Source organism: Ursus americanus, chromosome 1 (assembly GCF_024610735.1).
Source record: "Ursus americanus isolate L20-20 chromosome 1, mUrsAme1.1.p, whole genome shotgun sequence".
NCBI lineage: Eukaryota > Metazoa > Chordata > Mammalia > Carnivora > Ursidae > Ursus > Ursus americanus.
The window spans coordinates 63,479,150-63,497,118 of NC_142127.1; the positions used below are offsets into that span (position 1 = coordinate 63,479,150).

General features: G+C 36.8%; 2 long non-coding RNA genes across 3 annotated transcripts in view; one reads left to right on the top strand and one right to left on the bottom strand.

Annotated features, from left to right (window-relative positions):
• The window catches only part of LOC148110776 (uncharacterized), a 497,911-nt gene that overhangs the window by 432,328 nt on the left and 47,614 nt on the right, over positions 1-17,969 (top strand). The window lies entirely within an intron of this gene.
• The window catches only part of LOC123798123 (uncharacterized), a 34,958-nt gene continuing 17,927 nt past the window's right edge, over positions 939-17,969 (bottom strand). Inside the window, exons 2-4 of one of the 2 annotated variants that reach the window (XR_006781178.2) lie at positions 9,007-9,124; positions 7,682-7,825; positions 939-3,183 (exon numbers count right to left, since the gene is read on the bottom strand). This is a non-coding gene — a long non-coding RNA (uncharacterized LOC123798123). Of the gene's footprint in view, positions 7,826-9,006; positions 9,125-17,969 lie in introns of both variants that reach the window. The other variant, XR_015724339.1, reaches the window with a different exon arrangement.

Consider the following 17,969-nt stretch of genomic DNA (forward strand, 5'->3'; position numbering starts at 1 on the left):
ATTTATCCCTAAGGATAGAAATACTTGTATCTGTGTAGACCTGGCTTTATAATAGGTGTAATATTTCTAAATTTGCCAATAAGTTCCATTAGAGTTTTCCCCAGGTATATCCCCAGACACCAATAGTAAGCATTTGAAAAGGAACCGTTATGTTTTTCTTCCTCCCTCTCTTTCTTATTACTTATGTGCATCATCTGTGCTTCATATTTGTCCCTACGCACTTGGTTTAAACACAGTTCTTATAATACAGCATTTGGGAGCCAGGGTGTATTTTCTGAGTCAAGGAACAAAACAAAACAACAAAAAAAAAATTGCAATGTGCACTTTTCCCTTCCAAATTCTTATTGCTAATCTTTCTTATTTAGCCTCTTGAGTAGATGTAACTCTGTAGGTTGCAATGCACTCTAGAGCCTGATACAAATTAAAAATTATAAAGAACATAAATAAGGTGATAATGTTTACATTACAAGTGAATGTTATGAAAAGCAAAATCACCCAGTGCATTTGCAATTGAATTTGATCATTATTTTTTTAATTTTTTTTAAAGATTTTATTTTTATTTATTTATATGACAGAGAGAGCGAGAGAGCACAAGCAGGGGGAACAGCAGGGGGTGAGGGAGAAAAAGGCTCCCCGCTGAGCAGGGAGCCCGATGGGGGGCTCGATCCCAGAACCCTGGGATCATGACCTGAGCCGAAGGCAGACGCTTAACCATCTGAGCCAACCAGGTGCCCCTGATCATTCTTTAAAATTCAATTGATGGGGCACCTGGCTGGCTTAGTTGGTTAAGCATCTGACTCTGCTCAGGTCGTGACCTCAGGGTAGTGAGACTGAGCCCCAGGTCCGGCTCCACGCTCAGCATAGAGTCTGCTTGAGATTCTCTCCCTCTCCATCTGTTCCCACCACCCCACTGCTTGGCACATGTGTGTGCTCTTTCTCTCTCTCTCTCTCAAATAAATAAATAAATAAAATCTTTTTTAAAAATTTCAATTTATTTATCCTCAACTTCTCAGGAATAATAAAACAAACATCGTGTAAAGTGCGGCTGGCCACCTGTGTGGGAAATGGAGGTCTGAATAGCTGTGAGGGAATGAAAGTGGCTCTTGCCTAACTCTGAGGCGGCCCATTGGAATGGCCGAAGCAGTAGGTTTATTTACAGGCCGGCGGACATGGATCTGAACCCCAGACATATCATCTCTTGGTGGGGATCTACGTATTTGTTTCATATTGGAAACAAAGAATGACTGTTAGTCTCTTGTCTACATTCAAACATTAGGATGTGATTGTTTTTAAACTGTTCTTCCCCGTAATGTTATTTACATCAGGAGTTTGCATTACTTAACCATCTTTATTCTTTTACAATCATTTGATAAGTCTGTCTCTCTCTTTTTAAGTTTCTTATATTCTTCTTTAGTTTTGCAGTTCACGCTAAAAAAGGAGTAGTGTACATAAAACTCGTCAGTCAGAAATGCATGATCCACTGGGCCACCTTGAAACATATGGTTTAGTGGCAACTACGTGGTTCTGATGTCTCCCTTGACCCAAATCTTTTTCTCCATAAAACCGTCCAAAGATTCTACCTGTAGGAAAACAGATGGCTTTTTCCTTCCCTCTGTTTTTTTTTTTTTCTATTTTCCAATTTTTCCATATGTAATTGTCTCAAGTCAGCAGCTTCACTGTGTTTAGATGCCACTAACCCAGGGGTAATAATAGAATCATATTAACATTAAAAAAAAAAAAAAAAACGTTTCTTCTTTGTTTTGATTCTCTCCTCTCTGCAAGAACTCCAGCTCCCCTAAATTCCTCCCTGATAGTTTTCATTTTCTTTGGGATAGTGTCTTTTAAGTGCTTACTGAATATTGATCTTGGTTGTCTCCTGCTGCATCGGTGGGTTTTGACACTGTTGCTGTATTTCCACGTGGTATGTACTGCCAGAGCCATCAAGACTTACACCAAAGGCATTACCATTCATGTCGAAGGCACCGAGACCTGATGCCCAGTTCTTAACCTAAGTGTCAGCTGGAATGGACATTGTGCACTGTACCTTCAGTCCAAACATTGCTCCTCTGCTTTAAAAGACACCAGAGGTGTTTTCAGCATCTGTTGTAAAGTATAAAAGCCACTAGAGTTTTTCTTTCATTGCAACTTTCTCTCCTTGGACTGTAGACGTAAGTCCGTGGATGTGGGGCACAGGATAATCTCATGAGAGCCTACAGCATTACCTCAAATCAGTCTTCTGATACTGAGGCAGTGCCTTTAAAGCAAACTTGTACTTCTTCACTCTTGTATTTTAAGCTGATTTTTTTCTCCAAGTAATTTCTTTGTTCTCGAGTAGATAGACGTCCAGGGAGATTAATTTTCCTAGTGCCACTTACCCCAACACAGGCCCTTCCACAATAGGTTTAATAAAGAGCCGGGTCCAAGTTCTATTCCGAGCTGCTTTGGGGTTTGTATAGCACCGTTCAGTGAAAGGACTTCTTAAGCTCCATATAGTACGGTGGTTTTTTGTTGGTTGGCTCGCTTCATTTCATTTGGTTTTCCCACAGGTAGACGTAATAGTAGTTAACAGAGGGAAAAAAAACAGTAGTTATTTCCTGATCACTGGGAGTTCTTGGTCTGAGGTAGACTAAAGGGAATACCAGGTTCCCTGTGGTGCACTGGAAACAGAAAAGACTAAAGAAGCTCAGCCTCAGGGAAGCAAGAGACACGTCTCCCAAGGGGCCACTAGCAAATTAAACAGCTTAACCCCCAAACAGCAAAGATAATTTACGTTCACGCTGTAGGGCTTTATTTCATATTTCAATTATATCTGTAAGTGTGATCAATTCTATACTTAATTACCATCTTTTTCATTTTCTTATATTGTTAGATATGAACATAATGTACGAGTTGGCATAAATAATGAGAATTGTTAGATTTAGTGAGTTACATAAACTGTTTTAAGTTAGCAATAGGAAAAAGCTTTGCTTCGTGGATAAATACATCATGGATCCGATCAAATTCGTTACATGGAACTGATCGCATATTACTCCGTTAGGCAGCAGGTGAAGGCCATTCTGTGTACCAAAATTTCAAAACTATCCTACCAATTATGAAAGAAAAAAATTAGCCTAATGGGTGATTTTGTGGAAGGACAACTTACTTTTCAGTGAGCATATTCTGCAGCTTTCAACAGGTACTCTCCTTCACATTTTGAAAGTAGTCATTCATGAAAGAAAAAGTAATAATTATTACATATATATAATTATTACATATATATATATATTTCATTTATTTTATACACACGTACACACATACATGCTGGGTGACCTTTAACTTGGGCCCCATCAGTAGGAATTGCTTTGGTAAAGCTGTGTGTCCTTCACATGTTTGTCACTGCAGCACTAAACATCACTGAGGAGTATGGCCTTTTATTTTGCCAGCTATTCCTAACTGGCAGAATTGTTCATCATTTCCATTGCTGATATGTTAATAATACATAGCGATTCTAAAAATTAGACACTTTTCAACATCAGCATATTTGCAACATTGAAATGAGAATTCTTGTGCTCGGCTTCCCTGCTAAGAGTCTCTGATACTTGGGTCAAGGCTTTATTTAGTACCTCAGTGTTTCATATATGTTTGTTTTACGTCTGCGCGGTATTGTGAGCCTCAAATTATAGAGCAAATGGAAAAGTGCTTTAAAGCTGTAAACTACTAGGTGGTGAATCGATGATACCACTGCAATTATTTCTGTCCTGTATATTTCATTGAAGTGTATGTTTCTAACTTCAAAGTTTAGGGAACTGTAAGGCATTTTGGAATGCAATACTTCGAACTTACTGCTTATCAAGTGTTATATAAGTGGAGAATATCATTGTAACTTCCATTATTTTGCAAGTATTTTGAAGAGCAGCTTCACTGAAGGGATCTTTTAAGACATATTTTAGGTATTATTAGACTGACGATAACTTCAGCACTCTGTGAATCTTAGAAAAATGACAAAATTATTCTTTTTCATTGAAAGATATTATATTTGGGGATCTCTTTGGCTAATTCCTGATAAAAGATCCCCCAACATTATGTATATATTATCATATCATAGATCATAGTATCGTATATATTATCATATATATCAGACTCATAGAAACAGACTGGAAAGATGGTTACGAGGGACTGAAAGGTGAGGGAAATGGGGGGATATAGGGCCAAAGGGTTCAGACTTCCAGGTATAAGATGAATAATTTCTGAGGATCTAATGTACAGCATGGTGACTATGGTTTGTATTGTATGCTTGAAAGTTGGTTTAATATTCTCATCAAAATAACAACAGGAATAAAATAGTAATTATATGAGGCGAAGGATGTGTTAACTAACCTTATTGTGGTAAACATTTTATAATATATACATGTATCAAATCGTCACATTGTACACCTTAAATTTACACAGTGTTATAGGTCAATTATATCTCAATGAAGCTGGAAAAAAAAAATTCCCAAATAAGGTAACATTCTGCTCTACTAGGGGTTAGGATTTCAACATGTCTTTTGGGGGGGGGAGTGGGGACACAATTCAACCCATAACATCTACATTATTATTGAAATTATATATGGCAAGATAATGGTAACAAAGGTGGTAAATCCTAAGTCTATGAATTTGCAATAAATTAAATGCTAATGAATATATTTATAACTCATAATTTCCTTTTTTTAATATTTATTTATTTGAAGGGGGTTAGGACAGAGGGAGAGGGACAGAGGGAATTAAGCAGACTCTGTGCTGAGCACAGAGCCTGACCTCGAGATCTCACAACCTTGAGATCATGACCTGAGCTGAAATCAAGTCAGACACTTAACCCACTGAGCCCACCCAGGTGCTCCTCATAATTTCTTATAAGGAAGTGAACTGTGCCATTCCATAAGCTGGAACTTTTAATGCAATTGTTATTGGAATTGTATCATCTTATGGAATTAATTTGAAAGAATTGACATCTTTATGCTATTAAATATCCCATTCACGAACACAGTATTACTTTTATACACTCAAATATTATTTTTATGTTTTTGAATTAATATTATCTTTCACAATGGTCTTGATCATTCTTGTTTGATTAATTTCTAGAAAATTTGTACTTCCACTGATGTAAATTGGTAGTGAAGCCTTTAAATTTATAGAAATTAATAACGTGTGCCCATAAACACCTCTTACTCCCCACACATACACATGTACATACATACACATCGACATATTTTGAAGACGTTACAGACTATATTATGACAGGGGTGGGAATCGGAGTAAGGGTGGATATTAAGGAACAAATAATAAAAGAAGAAAATGACTTTGCATGGCTTTTAATGTTGGTTTGCCAGGAAATGAAGAGGGTGATTAATTGAGCCTTCTGCACTAAAGGGAAAATAATTTAATTGCTAAATCAGTTGTCTCTTTATGATTTTGACAACTTTGAGATGCAAGGGAAATTTTTACATCCAATGTGGTAACAAATATAGTGAGAGAATAAGTTTCCTCTGACTAATTAGTCACATTGCGATAGTCTTTTAAGATGATACCATCAAAGAATAATAGCAGCTCTACAACTGAAAAGAAAAAATGTTCTTTGTTGAAGGAGCAGGAGGAGAAAATGGAAAAAAGATTTTCCTACTTTGGCTTTGCTATGCTCACTAGGGGGTCTTCTTAGTTTCAAGTCACATTCAGACCCGTCTGGTCACACTTAATAGCAGTCTAGTCAGAATAGTTTAGGTCAGAAACCACACCTTCCAGAAAGGCAGCACCAGCCCTTTCCATGGGAGTTGACCTCACATGGTCTCTGCAGCAGTCCATCCACAAGCTCTCTCTTTTTGTCCCCAGATGATAGCACAGGTGGAAGGGAGAGACCTTCTCATGAGGTAGACGTGGAGGCTGCTTTGGCTTCAAAGCCTAAGGAGCCGATGCCTCTTGTAGTATCTCCAAAGGCACAGCTTCCAGATGTTCACAAGCAATAGGCCCAGTTTCAGAAATCATTGTAATTGGATCAGTGTCAGATGACATAATCTCTTAACAGATTACCAAGGGAAACAAAAATAGAGCGTATATTCTAACACATGGAGGAGAAAATATTTGACAATCCTTCAAAGGACAGTACAAAGTAAAAAAAAAAAGAAGAAAAAGAAGAAAAAAACAAGCAGCAAATGTTGCATTCAGCCTGAGGGTAAGATTTCTAATTTGCTCTGTTCTCCTTCTTCCTTCTTAGTACCCTCTCTTCTTATTGAGCCTTCACCTTTAAGTCTTAGGTCCTATTTACCCACATCAGACCATGAGAGTCATCATGCTTCCCCCAGTTTGGCAGCAATCACCTTAATGATAACTATGAGAACTGATGTAATTAAGTCTCACTACATAAAGCAATCTAATAATTAACTAAAGACGTAAGAGGAATCTACTGGAAGTTCATTTGAATAACTCTTTACGCTGAAAAAGAAATACCATACAGTTTAACTCAGTCCTGCTGTGTTCATCCTTGAATCAGAGCATGGCTCTCTCAATACTTTCATATTTCCCAAAAGCCAGCGTGCTCCTCAATTCCCACTTCACTGTCAGCCCTCTCTCAGTGTCCCCTAGATCTGATATTATCGTTGATTGCTCTCCTCCCTGCATTCTCTGCCTTTACTCGGTCACCACACCGTTCATTCATACCTCACATATTCTTGCATTTCCTCCCTTTCTTTTCCAATCTCTCATTTCTCATTAGCAAAAGCTAATGTACAGATTGTTTTCAGTCTCAAGAAAAAATGTGGCGTGAAGAAGGCTTCTGGCCCGTGATGTGGGCATTTTAAAAGGGGAAGGAGAGAATCAGTCCAGTTTGATCCTGTGGAAAAAACAAACTGCCAATTGCTGACTTTCAATGAGGTGCTGAAGTTCCGGTCACTGTGTTCCCTCTGTGCTGTCCTTCAGCCTCGGGGTCAGCAAAACGGGCACTCTGGGATTCTTTGCAGAACCAAAAGGGTAAATTACAATAAATCATTGATATTCTGTTTCCTGTCTTACATTGTGACCCCTTTAAGAGAATGTTAGTGTAGCTTAGGGATGAGACTCTGGCACTCAAACTCATGACCACTATAGTATCAATAAGGCCTTACAAATGATGCCGTCTCTGTAGTTTGGGAAAGATAATTAACTAATGTTAGAGCGGGACCTTGCATCTTATGAGTCATCTACATACTATAATATTTTATCTGGGGGCTTGGATTCTTCAGTGGTGAATTAGGTATGAATTATAATTGAAAATAAGAGAAATAGAGGGTGCCTGGGTGGCTCAGTCGGTTAAGCGTCTACCTTCAGCTCCCATCGCCACCCCAGGACCCTGGGATCAAGCCCCATATTGGGCTCCCTGATCAGCGGGGAGCCTGTTTTCTCCCTCTCTCTCTGCCGGCTGCTCCGCCTGCTTGTGCGGTCTCTCTCTCTCTCTTTCTCTGTCAAATAAATAAAAAATATTTAAAAAAATTATTTTAAACAAAAAAAAAGAAAATAAGAAAAACAAGAAAGAAAAAGTTCTTCTTGAAACTTAACACTAAAAGCCCAGCCTAGGTTATGCTCATGGGTGTACATGATTTCACTCATGGATGAACACGATTTTTAAGCTTCTGAATTATAGATCATTGTTAATTTGTAATATGCTTATTCTTAGAAGAAAAGCAAAATGGGGCACCTGGGTGGCTCAGTTGATTAAGCTTCTGCCTTCAGTTCAGGTCTTGATTCCAGGGGCCTGGGATGGAGCCCCCATTGAGTCCTGCAGCAGGCTCCCTCTCCCTCTGCCTGCCACTCCCTCTGCTTGTGCGCTCGCTCTCTCTCTCTGTCAAATAAAAAAATAAAATCTTAAAAAAAAAAATAGCAAAAGAAGATGGTGGAAGTCAAATAACTATTTATGAATTTTTCTATTAAAAGAGTAAGATTTTGCCCCCAGAAATAATGTGCTGTCTTTAACTCTTTAGTGAACTCTTCCAGTTATTTTCCTTGATTGTTTTCTGTTGGTATTAAGAGCTTAAGTTACTTCATTTCATTTATATTTTCCATTAATATATTCAGTCAACACCCTTTAAACTATAGAAATTCAGCTCCATTTGTTCAGTAATTTTTCTAACTTGCCATCTCCATTTCTTTGTGTTGCATTTTTCCCCCAAAGCTGATAATTTTTCTCTTCTTATATAAAGCAACTTTTATTTGCTGATTCTTCTGTTCCTAGAGCAGTTAATTTTCTATTCATAAGGTTTCTCACTATGTTTTTTAGTAACCATTTATTTTTTCCATAAATCTTGCAGTCTGTTGCTTTGCTTTTTAAAAATCTTCTAAAAAATATTATAATGGGGGTGCCTGGGTGGCTTAGTTGGTTAAGTGTCTGACTCTTAATCTCAGCTCAGCTCTTGATCTCAGGGTCGTTAGTTCAAGCCCTGCATTGAAGCCTACTTAAAACAAAATGAATTAAATAAAATAAAAAATATTATAATAAAATTGATAATCTCTATGCACAAAAACTAAAAAAATAAGCAGTTAAGAGGTTTACTTTGCTAGGAACTCAGAGACCTCCATTTTTGTACTGAAGAGTGCTATATAATAAATTCATTTTATAAAATCATGACTTCACAGAAAATGCAATGCATTTCCACATGTTCCAGTAACCCTGGATGCCTTTGGCCCAGTAGAGGTAGTAACAGGTTCTGCTTGGATTCATTCTGGAAAACAACAAGGCAGAGATCACAATTCTTCCACTCACAGCAAGTGTCTCACTATGGGACCAATACATGCTGATGCTACAGATGTTAGTGGACAGCGAGTGAGCATTTATGTGCAGAGATCCCAGAGAATGGCCTTGGACTTGCCATTCTTGGTGTTCAACCCTGTGATGTTCAGAGCACAGGATGGAAGACTAGCCAGAGGGAAGGCCGCTCTCTCAGCAACCAGGAAATGACTAGAGAAAACTTATTTTATGAAAACTGCCACATTTTTTTTTTTTTAAGAATAAATGTAAGCACCCACCTGATATTCTGGGCCCTCGGAAAACAATGAAGCTCTGTTTACAGCATCAAGTTGGGTTCGCTTGCTGTTTATCCTTGAATTGAATTTTTAAAGCATAGATATCATCTGGAAAACATCCCTTCATTTTAAGGAAAAACAAAAGAGAAACCCAGGGAGTTTAATTTATCAGCTCCAGATTACCCAGCTAGTTGAAGTCAGAATAGAAATAGAAATAGAGCAGACTTCCTGACTCTAAGCTCTTTCCGTTCCATGTTACTCTCTAAAAATGGGAAAATGGGGTTAATTTTGCTCTAGATTGAATCACTGTCTTTGTGAAGGGCAAATCCCTGACCAACAACTTAAAATGGATCCTGGGTCCTCATTATGTTGACCCAAGAGATAATAAACTCATACTGGTCATAGTTACCCTCTTTCCCCTGTTTTGAACAGCTCATGTAGTCATTAACCCCATGACATCTGATTCTCTGTTTCTCTGTAACTTCACTTAAAAAAATCCTCCTTTGCGCCTACAACAAAATCTTGCAGTCCCTTGAACACACCACACCAGGCATGATCATACCTCACTTAATCTCCTCTAAGTGGGTAATATTATTCCTCCAGATACTTGGATGGCTCACTTCCTCACTACCTTCAAGTTTTTGCACAAATGTCACCTTATCTATGAGGACTTTCTTAATCACACTATATAAAGTAGGCCCACCCCAACTCTAAGATTCCTTATCTCTCTTCTGTGCTTTGTTTTTCTCCATAGCCCTTATCTTATTTGATATACTGTTTTACATATTTATTTGTTAATTGTCCTATCCACTAGAAATATAACTTCTTTGACGGAAGACTTTTGCTCATTATATATATTGCTATGTGCCCAGAACGTAGAACAGTGCCTGATACAGTATGTGCTCAATAAACATTTATTGAATGAATGAATTAATACACAATGCTTTTCCCCCAGATACACATTTCTCCATTTTCCTTCACCACTCAACATATACCACCACTATTTTTCATTTAGGACTTTAAGGCCTTCCAACAATAAAGAAATAGAAAAAACTTGAGATTAGCTGAACCACTATGGAGTAATTACATCAGCAAAAAGACAACAATGTATTAGGTCTTTGTTGGATATGTATACATTATAGGAAATGAAACAGAGATGTCAAATGTAGTTTCTCTCTACCTTGCTCCCAATGGCATAAAGTTAGATCTTTTCTCAGAACTCCCTTAAGTTAAATAAACATCCATCTTGCCATTTATTATACCATGCTTTATATGTTTTTAAATGTTGGTCTCTGCAACCTGAATATGAGTTTCTTAAGGTCAAAGATGGTGCTACATTTTTGTTTCTCTCGGGATAGTGACTTATACATAGGAGATACTAGTAAATGTTTGCTTAGTTGACTGAGTTGAACATTACAGTGAACGTAGGACAAGAACTCCATAAAGCCTTGTATCTCTAGAGTTTCAGTGCTTGGAGGAATGTCTGCAAAAAGGAGGAGGCCAATAAATGTGGAATTAATAAAATAATAAGGAAACAGAGTCGAAAAAAGACAAAAATATAGAGTAACCAGAAGATTGGCAAGTGATCCATGCCAAAAATGAGGGAAAAAAAATAAAGCCTTAGACAGAAACAGAGAGGCTTATCCAGAAAAGACTAAAAAAATAGATACATTATTATCTCCTCCTGTAATTTTTTATGGACTTGCTACATTTATAACAATCCACTTCTCATCATTAATGGTCTTCCCCTTGTCACTGTCTACCATGCAATTCTGCCCAAAAGGTTTCACTCTTCTTTATTCATAGAAAAAATATACCATGAGCCAAAACATACTCCAAACCTTATTTGAACTATTTAATCCCTAAACACTCTCACTGAGATTTTACTTTACAATTAACTCCAAAGGGCCCCAATTCCCTATGTTATTATTAATATTTCAAGCAACAATATCAATACTCTTGCTTCAAATAATATTCACCTAAAAGAATTTTCCATGAAATTTTTAAGCTAAACACTCTTAATTTATTGAACATGTCATAATAATTAATTTTTATCAAATTCCCTCTGAATAGAAGCTTCAGGTCTCACAGATCTATCGTTTAAAAACATTAACAAATATCTATAGAGTGACCCTTGGAAATCTATTATTCTATCAGGTACTTGTTAACCACAGCAAAGGAAGTGTGTATAGGCTCTGAAATAAGGACTTACCTGAGAACCCAAATCCTATAAACCCAGCTAAATTAACTTTACTCAAACCAATTTGATCAGGGAATCATCTGGCATCAGAGGCATTTGCCTCTACTAGCAAAAATAGTATCCTAGACTGTTGTTGGGTTTAACCAAAAACAGCAGTAGGATACAAAGGAGAGTATCAACAATGAATATCCTGGTGCTTCTAAAGGAATATATGCTGACTTTATTTGAGCTGTTATATGTATAATCGTAAAATAGCACTGACCAATAAGAAATCAATGGCAAACTCAAAATCATTTAATAAGTACACATACAACTTGGGTGTTAGGAGGTTTTTTGTTTGGGTATATATATATATATATATGTCATATATATCAATAGCAAGTCACTATTATTTCCCAAAAGAGCTAAAGAAATAGGCACAGCATAGCTAAGGTAGAACTTTTGCACACAACGCATTTATAGTTTAAAAAGTTACGTTGATGCACTTAAGTTAGAAAAACTTCAAGCTTTGAGAAATTAATATATGTTTGATGGATAACAGAGAAAGAAAAAAAATGTTTGAGGCAACGAGAACAATATAATCATAATTAAAAACTACTGGAATATATAGAGGGAAACAGAAAACTTTCCAGAAATACCTTCATCACATAAAGCTCTTTTCTTCATTAGGTCACTTATTTCTTTTATTTACAAAACTACTCAGTAAAATACATGTGGGGTGTTTAAAATCCCCAACTCTTGTATCTCTATTCAAAATCCTTAATTACTCAATCCTCCTTATGCACATCTTTTGATTATAGTAGTTTACAGTCTTTCTTAGTTATGAGTTAATAATAAAATTATTTTTTTCACTCAGTAAACTATTTTTAAATTATGAGTCTTTTTTTTGTTCCTATAACCTTTCAGTTTCATGAATGTAGTAAAGAAATAAGCAAGTTCTTTAAGCAGTTTTAAAACACACCTTTTTACAGAGGGAAGAATATTTACTTACAAACTTCGTTAAAGAAAAACATTTTCATATGCTAAGAGATTCTCTCCACTGGACATAGAGGTAAAATAACCAAAAAAGGAAAATAGACTTTTGTTCAAGGATTGATAGTTGTTTGAAAAGCTTATTGTACCTCCTTGGTTATCTTACCTATTTCAAAGGAACATAATCTGCCCCTTAAAAAAAATATTGTATGTTCCACACAGATTCCAAAGCTCAAATCCTGTGGGGTGGCTGATGCTTCTCCTTGAGAACTAAGGAGTCTATTCTCCTGTACAGCAAGATTATCGTTCCCTTAGGAGCTTAATTATCCTGATTTGCCCATCTATTGAGACTCCTGTGTTTCTGCACTAAGAAGGGGTTCTAGAAAGTAATTCAGTTTACTGCACAATTGACAAAGGATATTTTTGGATTTTTCATAACAATCTCTTCATTAATTTCTCCTTGAAAACCTGTTTGCTAGTCTCCTCATGCCCAAGACCAATAAAAGCTCTGCTTACACTGAAATGTCAGTGTCACGTAATATTTCAAAGTCAGCTGTTTTTTCCATGCCTCACATCTCCTTAATCCTGTTTGTGTGCCCCACTGATAATTTCCTTCACTACATATACTTTAGAGTTTGCCCTCTTCTCTTCTCTGACTTTTCCAAGTCTTATCTTTTCTAAAAACATTTTCTAGTCTCTCTGGAAACCACATTCCATGTTTACTAAGCTCTCTTCTGAACTCAAAACTTTTCACAAAATCCTCCCTTTGTCTCCACTCTTTGGCCTCAACTAAAACATACATCTTCCCTTGGAATGATCCTTACACTGGAGCCCTTTCTGGAGAAGCTATTCCTACATTCCACATTCCATAAGCCATTTGGCAGTATGAATCACTACTTCATTCCCTAGTGCTACCATTAACCTACATCCTTATCAGGCTCATAAGGTCACTGGAAACTTCTCGCCTGAGAAATGAAATTTCTGTAACCCTAAATTCCAGTATTATTCTCCAATGTTGACTGTTTAAGACCTCAATACCATTGAACTGAGCTTTCATTCCCTTAAACCATCTACATTTGCAGCCCTATCTTCTTTCTCATCAGTACCCAGAACCACTTGAGTTCATCTTTATTCTTTTATAACTTCCTGGTAACATTCTCTCTGTTCTCTGAACATGCCAAGTTTATTCTCACCACTGTGTTTTTGTGCAAGTCATCTCAGCTGCAAGTGGCAGAAAAAAAGAAAGTCTATTAAGCAATAGAACATATAATGGTTTATATAAATGGAAGTCAGAGGGAGATCAAATTTGAGGAGTGTTCAATCCAAAGGTAAACACTGTAATCAAGTTCATGAATTCTATACACCTTTTTATTCAATCATCCTTCATGCTAGCGCCATTCTAAATCTAGTCCTTATATTCCAAGGACATCTGCCAGTTGGAATCATGATGAGATGCTTTCTCATTAACATCCAGAATTGGATTTTCATCACCCTCCAGGAGAGCTATAAACTCCCTTTCTAGAAACTTTTATTAAGCCCTCTTTTCATTCATTCCATTACACAGAATCATATACCTGTTCTTAAGTCAATAACTGTAGCATGGCAGATGGTATTACTTTGATCAGCAGTAATTAAGACCCAAGCCTGACGCCAGAAATGAGCATTTGGGGAGGCATATCTATCTATCTGTCTGATCTATCTATCTATCTATCTATCTATCTATCTATCTATCTATCATCTATCTATTATCTATCTATCTATCAGCTATCTATGCTAAAGGAATGTTCTTATGTTAGGTATTCATCCAGTGTGATTCAGGAATAGAGTTGAAAGAATCTGTGGAAAAAGATGATACATATGTACCTTAGAACAGTGATTTACAAACCTCATTTTTGAGGGGGTGGGGAATATGTTCTCCAAATGAATGTTTGTACATGGGCTATTTGAAAGATCTCAAAGGAGACTCCTTTTTTTTTTTTTTTTTTTTTTTTTTAACAGAGGGTAGGGATTAGTAATGGTTCCTCATCCACCTAAGAAACCTCTTAAGGTTAGCTTGAAAATGCTCTGGAGAAACCCTGGTGCCTCATAGGGTGCAATTTGAAAACCACTGTCTTAGATTGTTTCTTGAATGATGTTTAATTATCTCACCGAGATTACTAAGAGCAGCTGCTTATTAACTAATATGAGAATAATGTCTAAAGTTGAACTAGTCACTGTTATTGATTGGGAAAAAAAAGTCTGTATATTCTAAATACCAGGCATGTTGTTATCATAGTTGATATTTAATTATGAAAATTAAGAAAATCACTGTGAATCTACTTCAAATGCAGAACTTTCCGATCCCTGCATAATGGTAAATATCAAGACTGCCCAGAGATAGAGCCGGTACTTTCTCATGACTCATAGGATTAACTCTATCTCATCAAAATCCAACTGGAGTTAATTTATCTATCCTAACCAGAGGAAATTCTCCATTGGGCCACCTTGTTGTCTAGCCCTCACTAGACTGTGTTTAGGACCAGAATTTTTGTTTTGTTTTGTTTTTGTTTACATCACTAAATACTTGACCATATTGAGCCTAAAAGACTCATTTACATTTGGAGGTATTTACATTTTGAGTACTTGACATTTTGATTCAAAGTTTAAAGACCAAACCTGTAGCACCTACATTTCCCTGCCCCATGCATTTCCACCATTCATTTATTATTGAAGAGATAATAAAATGTCACATATCTTTAGTAATCGGTCCAGACTTTCTACAAGGACATTGCTTTCCTGGAAGAATAGTCAGAGATCAGTCTCATGGGAAAGTTAATAAAATGTATTAAACTCAGATGTCTAAATTGTTTTTTTTTTTAAGAGCTAGCAAGTCTTGATACTGCCCATCAACCTTTTATCAGAGACAACCACTGTGATTTAAGAATAAAGTGAGCAGTAGAATTATCCACTTGAAAACGCCTGATTTCTGCTTCTTAGACTTTAAAAACTGTACAGAACTTTTGTCTGCCCAAGTCACCCCAGTGTCTCTGAATAGAAATGAAGCCAGGATTACATTCTAGTGATGTAATTCTAGCCCTCAGTTTAGTTGTTATTATACAGGTTCATTTGTTTGCTTATATGAAACAAAGTCAGGAAAGAAGATGATGAGATACAGGGCCTGCGTTCCACGTTTCTCAACTTTTGGTTCATAGCAGGCATAATTAATCAGAGATGCCCCCTCCTGATACAACCTATTTGCCATTTCTGATTTAATACATTAAAAATAAAAAGTGAGATGTTTTGGAAGATATAACACCTATGACAAAAAAAAAAAAATCCTATAAACCAAACCGAACGAGGGACGGTGGGTTTCTATAAGGAAATAATCACTTAAAACTAGAGAAAGCTGACGTAAGAAAAGAACAGGAGAGAAGTACAAAGGTTCACAAGTATATGAAAATGTTACTTTAAAAAAATATTTAGATTTAAACAGTAAATATATAAAACAAAAAAAATTAATGTGGAGAAAATGGAAAAAGTTAAGAATGGGTATTAAGAGAAAAAGTAGAAAGACCTAATTACTTGGCATGTCTTAGAGACATCGCAAATTAATAAATCCAGAACTTAACTTCTGATCTTCATCTGCAAACTTAACTTTTTTCTCTTGTTTCCAGTCTCTGATACTCATGCGTCATCCGCTAACCTTGGAGTCATGTTGGACCCCTCCCAGCTCCTCACATTCTTACTTTCCCTGTATCTGGTCCCTTCTGTTGACTGTGCCTTACAAATGTGTCAGCAATTTCTATCTCCCTGCTTCCACTCTGGTTTATCCTCTCTCACCTGACCGGTTCCAGCATCCTGAGCAGGATCTACAAGGTCCTGCATAATACAGTGCTCTGCGCTTCTCAGTCTTTTAACAGGACACTCTCCCCATTCTCTCATTGCCGGCTCTCCTGGGCTTCCCTCATTTGGCCACACCTATTGGACTGTTTGTCCTCTCAAAGCTTTTGCCTGCACTTCCTTCCGCCTACAGCATTCTTCTTTGCCTAGGGAAGTGCTGCTTTCTTTCATGGCTTAGCATTACTTCCTAAGGGAAGCACTTCCTGAATGCCCGGGCTTGGCGGAGTTACCCTCGTATATGCTGCTGTGATCAACTGAAAATCTAGTTTTAAATTATATAGTTATAATCATCTATTTTTTTTTTATTTACTTGAAGCAATTGCTTATTCATTTTCATAAACAGAGTGGCAGGAACATGTCTGTTTTGTTCCAAGCCAGCACTTGGGATCAGGTATAGTTCCTTGTACGAAGAAACTACAGGTACTCAGTGAAAACTTTTGACTTCTGATTTTGAAAACAATGAACAATAGATGGAAAAGTTGAAAAAGGGAATTTTTTTAAAAGTAGGTAGTTTAACTGGGGCTTAAGAGTTATTGTTAAACTGATATTCTGTACTGCTCTCATTCCCCACCTTATTTAGTAAACTGAGCCATAGGGGTTTATTCATTTGAGAATATGATACAACAAACTATTTTTAAATTTCTCTTCTAGTAAAATAGCTAATGAGAACTTTGCCATCAAAATGACAGTGAATGACACGAAAAGACGCTCAACATCACTCATCATCAGGGAAATATAAATCAAAGCTACAATGAGATACACATCGTACCTATCCAAATGGGTAAAATTAATAACAGAGGAAACAACAGGTGTTGGCAAGGATGTGGGGAAAGGAGAACCCTCCTACACTGTTGGTGGGAATGCAAGCTGGTGCAGCCACTCTGGAAAACAGTATGGAGTTTCCTCGAAAAGTTAAAAATAGAACTACCCTATGACCCAGCAATTGCATTACTAGGTATTTACCCAAAGAATACAAAATACTGATGTGAAGGGATACCTGCACCCCAATGTTTATAGCAGCATTATCAACAATAGCTAAACCATGGAAAGAGCCCAAATGTCCATCAGGTGATGAATGGATAAAAGATGTGGTATGTGTGTGTGTATATATGTATATGTGTGTATATATATATATACATATATATATGTGTGTGTGTGTGGCATAAATATACATTTATGATGGAATACTACTCAGCCATCAAAAAAAATGAAATCCTGCCATTTGCAATGACATGGATGGAGTTAGCATTATGCTAAGCGAAAGATAAATACCATATGATTTCACTCATATGTGGAATTTAAGAAACAAAACAGAGGATCATAGGGGAAGGGGCAGAAAAAGAGAGAAAGGGGGAAGCAAACCATAAGAGACTCTGAACTATAGAGAACAAACAGGATTGATGGAGGGAGGTGGGTGGTGGATGGGCTAAATGGGTGATGGGTATTAAGGAGGGCAACTTGGTATGATGAGCACTGGGTGTTATATGTAAGTGATCAATCACTAAATGAAAAAAAAGGGCAGTGAATGAGTAATGAGTAAGTAAGAATCAAAAAGACTAGAGGGGAAAGAATGCAGTAAAGAGAAATCTAAGACCAGCAATTGCTCTTTCGGGGAGCTCAGTCTTCCTGCAATCACTCAATTAGGCAAGGCAAGTAAGCCCAGTGTGGTTTTTTTTTCTCACAGATTTCTCCAGGTTAGCAAGTAAGACTAATAGTTGTTTGTTGTTTTTGTTCTTGTTTTTTTATCTCACCCACTTTCAACAACTGGATACCCAGGATCAATGCCAAACTCAGAAATTAAAATGGCTATTAGGTGACTTTAATATTCATCATTCTCTACCCAACAATTTTTAGTATATTTGTATCATCTAATCAATACCAAAAAAGTCCCATTATATTCTTATTGAGCTCCCCG